Source organism: Paralichthys olivaceus, chromosome 13 (assembly GCF_024713975.1).
Source record: "Paralichthys olivaceus isolate ysfri-2021 chromosome 13, ASM2471397v2, whole genome shotgun sequence".
In the NCBI taxonomy this organism is placed as follows: Eukaryota; Metazoa; Chordata; class Actinopteri; order Pleuronectiformes; family Paralichthyidae; genus Paralichthys; species Paralichthys olivaceus.
The window spans coordinates 6,258,730-6,264,920 of NC_091105.1; the positions used below are offsets into that span (position 1 = coordinate 6,258,730).

The 6,191-nt window shown below is 40.0% G+C and overlaps 1 long non-coding RNA gene across 1 annotated transcript; it reads left to right on the forward strand.

The window, feature by feature from the left end:
• The first annotated feature begins 1,743 nt into the window (after window positions 1-1,743).
• On the forward strand, window positions 1,744-4,853 carry LOC138413577 (uncharacterized). The gene is made up of 3 exons (XR_011245949.1): window positions 1,744-2,169; window positions 3,148-3,240; window positions 3,721-4,853. It is a non-coding gene; the product is annotated as an uncharacterized lncRNA (long non-coding RNA).
• Window positions 4,854-6,191: the final 1,338 nt, after the last annotated feature.

Consider the following 6,191-nt stretch of genomic DNA (forward strand, 5'->3'; position numbering starts at 1 on the left):
AATGTGCAGTAAGGAGCCTTCAGCTTCACTCCTCCAAATTGTCCTATTATTCCTCAAATGAACCATAGAATAGTCTGACCTTTTATTTTTATTTATTTCGGCGTAATCATTTATTTTTATTTAGGTATTACAAAATATTTATTTTTAAAGGCGAAGACAATGTTGAGCACAGCACCACATAAAATAATTTAAACATGAGCCTAAATACAGGGTTACTTAAAAGATGTCCTGCATTGATGAGGGTGGGATTATAAAAGTCTACTCTGCAACAACTTCACATCATTTGACATTTCATATCATTTGGTTTGATATTATGGAGCCTCTGGCCTTATCTTCACTTCAGTGCCTTTTCCAATTTGAGATACACTGCCTTCCTAATTTTAGCCTCATTTGTAAATGTCACTTAAGTAGAAGTGATGGAAGTAATTTGCAGTGGAGTAAAAAGAAAGATAAAAGAAATAGAGGAGGAGTAAAAAGTGAAAAGTGGGGTGGAGGGCACATAGTGACAATAGGTGTATGCTGAGAGAGAAAGAAATGCATCTCCATGTTTGGTTTTATAAATATGTAAATATGTAATATATAATATGTATAATATGTAAAGATAAGGATCCCATGAGTTATCGTGCAGAATAAGTTTCTCATCAAGAAACATGTAGCATCCCTGCCTAGTGGCTAGTTTGTCTCAAATTGGTACGAGACATAAACTGTAAATAAAGACGGACGACACATCTGCATTTCCTTCCCTTGTACGAAAATTAAGCCAAAATATCCTGGATACGGTTGTTGCCCTCTTGAGCTGATGATGTAGTTTGTTCAAAATTAATCGTGGCATCTGGGTCACGTCAATACATGTGCTCGACCACGTCAATCATGACGTTTCACCTCTAGAGCTTCAAATTATTAATTGAAACCAAACTAGCCAGATCTAGCTGGTGAAAAGACGAGCAGTGATGTGTTCTGACACAAACAATGTGTTTTTGAACATTATATCATCTAGATTATTGAACCTCCAAATTAAAATTATGATTAATGTCCAGGCTCAAAAATATCAAAACCCTTTCACCCATGAAAAAAAGAACATACATATCAAAACCTTAAAACAAGAGTGATTTCTTATTTCCTGAGGACGCTGACAGACGTCTTGTATGACAGCAGCGATGGTTTGTCAAACTGTCAGCATTTTGCATTGTCTGGTCTCAAGGAAATAAATCAAGTCTGATGCTGTCGTCTGACAACAGTTAATTCCTCGGGGATATTTCTAAGCATATGGCACCAGGAACGCTCAAGTCCAAAACAAACTACTGAAAATGTGACAACACAAGGACCAAAACCTCATAAAACAAATTAAATCATATTTTCCTTTGGTACACACCAGAGGGCCACCGCTTCACTCCAACTCTAAAATAATACAGATCTCAGAAAACAGCCATGTTCTGCCAACATGTCTGTTCTGTCAACCCGCAGCCGATGGCACTACTTACTCTGGAGTGTAACTGGGAGACAGTCGCGGCGCATCCTAATGCCTGTGTGCATCTCATCACAAGCGGAGCCAGAAATCCTGAATGAGCTGCCTCTTCTCGGTGATGTCAGGCAGAGGCGTGACCTTCCATTATTAGTCTGTTGTCGCAGGCTTTTTTAGTCAATGTGTCACACACACTCTCCTTCCCAATCCTCCACAGTCACAGTGTGTCCCGCAGGGGTTTACTTTGCCCTTCGTGTCTTAAATGGGGTTAGGGTTAGAACTGGCTATTATGCGGCACATAATTGCACTTCGTCATGCTGCAGATTGTCCCAGTAGGGCGAGTTGCAGCCAGGGACGTTCTTATTTGAAGGGGATATACCGGAGGAATAATACCTAGTCATAGCAAATCCATCTTTCTGTCCCCAGAGCAATGTTATGGATTCAAGCAAGAATGTGCTGCACAGTTTTTGTATGCATATGCTAGCAGGTGCAAATAAGAGGTCTGGCGTTCTCCAGAGGATCGTAATTGGTCGGAGATCTCATTAGGGTGCGTCGGGTTGCCTGATGGCGATAGCGGGGGGGGTGTTTGTGCCCCAGGCAGGAGGAAGTGATGGACAGAAGGAGATGACCTCACTCTGTCACCACCAGGGAGCTCTCAGCAGCAGTGAATCTTCAGAGGTGGTGCAGGGTCGCTGATTGACAGGGAGGTGGGTTTTTTTCTGTTTATCTTCAGTCTTATTCTTTATCTCTGATGTTTCATTACATGTGTCTACACTTAAACTATGGTTCTACTCTAGAGCATAAAGCACATAATGTATTTTAACTGCTTTACAGATTATACTGATACACTCGCAGTATAAATCCAGTAGATTTCAAGACTTAAAATCAAAATAGAAACAGATAATCGTCATGCTTAACTGTGAGGCTGTGGGTTAAAACAGGAGTAAAGACAGATTGAAAAACACTAATCCTTAAAAATCAAAACCAAATAATTACACAGCAGCTTTTGTCAACTGTTCAAATCCGTCCTCTCCGGTGATGCAGCATGTTCACCTGCAGAACACTGACCTGAAAGCTGTTGTTCGGTTGTATTCCTCTTTACAAAACCAGACTGTCATCAACGTACTGTGGTTAGTTTAGTTATGTCTCCAGATAATCCGTCTCAGACAAAAGCTGTCAATATTATTCTGCAGCTTTTAGTTTTTCTCCACTCTAAAGCCAAAACACAGCTTGGCTTCGGGAGGTGACGGCCAACAGTTGCTTGTTAATGCCGACGTGTTTTGGCAGAGCGTGATCCGAGTTTGCTACGAGACAGAGAGAGAGTTGATTGATGGATTGCTAATTGTGTCCTTGGTAGGCAGCAGATGCTCCTGCACAGATGCTAGGAACAAATTAGACTCGCTCATGAAGGAGGAGTTCAATTGGTAACATTAGTATCTACACAACAGTATATAAACAATTAATGAAGTCTTTGTGTTTCCGCCATCATAACGGAGCTGCAAGCACTCATAAAAACCTGATTTCATATGTATATAAAAACAACTGGTAATTCTTGATAACAAGTATAAATGAAAACATTTGGCAGAATTTTAAAGTAATTTGTCAAAGATTGGTTTGTGTAAATAATTAACAAATTCTTTCTAATTACCACACACCATCTCTTCCCCTCCACTTCTCTGGGTCAGATCACACTGGCAGGACAGGCAGCCAGGATGCTCTTCTGCCCGGCCATGTCCGCCAGCTCTTCGTGGGGGGAGCCCATCACTCTTCCAGACCAGGTTGGATATGTAATTTCATCAGCATGTTTTTTGGTCTGCTGTAGGATCTGCTCCCAGTTGGACTAGACCCTCCACCACGAGGCATGAGAAGAGAACAGAATGTCAAACAAAAGCCAAAACTTGCTGTTTGTAAAGAAGAAGCAGAACGGCAGCCGTTCTTTTTTAAAGTAAAAGCTCTGCTGCCCCCATAGCGTAACAAAATAAAGACATTTCAGCTGCTTGTTATCCACAATCTCATGTTTTGGTCACTAACAGGAGCTCGAGACCATATGTGATGAAAATAAAGCTCCACCAACAGTGCGAGCTCCATCTTCAATCGAAAACAGATCGAGAACAGAATCGATGACAAAGATTCACGTTTGTTCTCGACTCTTATTCACAGAGAGCTTTTTGATAATCTGTGCTCCCCCCACTGTTTTGATTCTCCCTCCTCTTGATGTTCAAGTTTAGGATGTTGTTGTTTTTTTCACTACCCAACAGGATTTTCTCTCTTCTGGGGGCGGCTGTGGCTCAGGAGGTAGAGCGTTGTAGGTCGGCGGTTTGATCACATGCTGATGTGTCCTTTGGCAAGACACTGAACACCAAAGCCTGATGGCTGTGCCGGCAGTGTGTAAGTGATGTGGACCAGAGAGGGGGCAGCTTCATGGCCCTTTTCACAAGATCTCATTCACCATTAGGTCGGGATCTGATTTGAGTTCCCAACCTTCTCCACAACTCCACCCTGGACAGACAAACTGCTGTTCAGCCAATCGGCCCAGATCACACCCAGAGTCATCCTCAACACTTCTTCTTAAAAAGTTACACTGAAACGTGGGCAACTGATTAAAAAAAAACATTATCAAAGAGTAATAACAACACTGAGGAAACTATTGTACATCTAAATTATTCAGATTGCTACTGGTGTCTTTAATTATTCAAACAAATTAGAGCATTTATCCCCCTTAATCTTTTAAATGTTTCTTTAAAATGCGTCTTTTAAATCCTTGAGGCCTGCAGGGCAATAACGTCATAAATATTGTTTCCTACTTTTTCTATCCCTGTAAATGGTTATGTAAACATATGGTATGCCCCTGTTATGGTTCATCATATTTCACAGACTGTCAGAGCTTTCCATACTTACTATATTTCCCCAAATAGTGACCTGAGCCTTTATTTACCTCAAACACAGAGGGTCACAGGCTTTTGTTTGAGGCATGCTTGTATTAGAGAAAGGCCTTTAGGCTTGATTGGTCACATTTGAATACAAAGCCCTGTTTGCCCTCTGCTCTCTGGACAGTGGGGTTGGTTCCCAGTGCATGTGACGCACATGGAGCGAGCAGAGCAGAGCGGATGTGGAAACAGTGACCCAGGCGAAGTGAAGATAACAGCAGTGGTTATTTAAGGGGAAATATAGAGTTAAAGGCCAAAAATCAAACTCACATCAATCCACTCAACATGCCTGACTTTCTTCATTAAGATACTTTATACTTTACTAAAATACCATCATACCCCTATAACCTGCTAGTTTTCCCCCCACATGATGGGCTCATTTATATTCTTATGGAAAACCTGAGGCTGCGCTTTTATTTTTTGTATATTTTAAAGAATATTCCAGAAAACCAAGAAGAATATATATGATACAAACTTTCACTGAATTTCATGCTGTATTGATATGATTCATATTTGTAAGAGAAAAAAATCTGCATGCTGTGCACATGCTGTAAAGTGTTGTATATATATTCCCTTGTGTAATCCGCAGCAAGTGTTGAAGTGTTGAAGTAATTCTGTCATCTCCATCTTCTATGTGTTTCATAATTCATAACTAGGCGAGTTTTCAATGTGGAAATAAAACCATGAATCCGATGTAGCGTGGGTCGGCTGGGCCTGAGTTATTCCTTCCCTGAGGTTGAAATTAACATCACCATTACTCTCCGTCATAGCAGTTGACCAGAGAATTAAAACTGCATTCACAAATTACAGTAATAGGCCCGGCTAAAACCAGCAAAATAGGTTATTAGGACTGTCAGTAATCATTTAAATACAAGGACTGCGGCTGCGTTTTCCACATTCTGCTGAATTTCTGACATAAAATACAACTGAGGCAAATTATTAAAACCCCAAGACACATTATTTAATAAAGAACGTGCAAGTGTATTTAATTAAAGCTTTCGTCAATATTCACATTAAATGCCCCAGTTAAAATATTTGACCAATTTAATGGAGTGAGGGAGTGATACTTGTGCGAGGATGACACTCGCTGCTCCCCAGTTAGTTTGTGTGTGAAGTGAACAGAAGGTGTTAGATAAGGCAGCGATGGTGGTGGCTGCGCTTTTAAGGCTCCTTCCTTTCAATTTGTCTCAGAAGAAAATTCTTTCTACCAACATTAAAGGATTGTTTCAATCAGTCTCTGTCTTGTGATTGAAAGATACACAGGCTTTGATGCTGCATTCTTTGAGGATGATATTTATACATTATTTATATATATATATATTTTCTTACTGCAGTATTGGTCTAAATTTTTTATAGATTTTTTTGGTGTGGTGGAATGGCATAGCATTTTTTTCTATTTTCAGTTGTTATAGCCCATTTGAGACAGTATAGAAAATCATTTTTTTTTAAACATTAAATCAGCAATCGTAGTTAGGTTTTGATGTCTATAATTTCTTCAAATTTCAAAAGTTTTGATTTGTTTGGAGATGCTATGGCCCTGTTTAGGGTTCAGGACATAACATGAAGCAGACTCCCGTTTTACCTCAAATCCCCAGCAGCCACAGGAAACACTGATTTCTCGGATAAAGTAAATAAATTATTCTTTAGCTTTATTTTATCAGAACAGAACACAGGAATGAGATTAAAATAATGATTGCTCAAATTTACAGGGAATTTGTTTGCCAACAAAAGTAGCAGGAAAGTAACTGCTAACCCAACAGAAGCTAACGATACAACAACTGCTGACCTCGCAAAATCTGGCT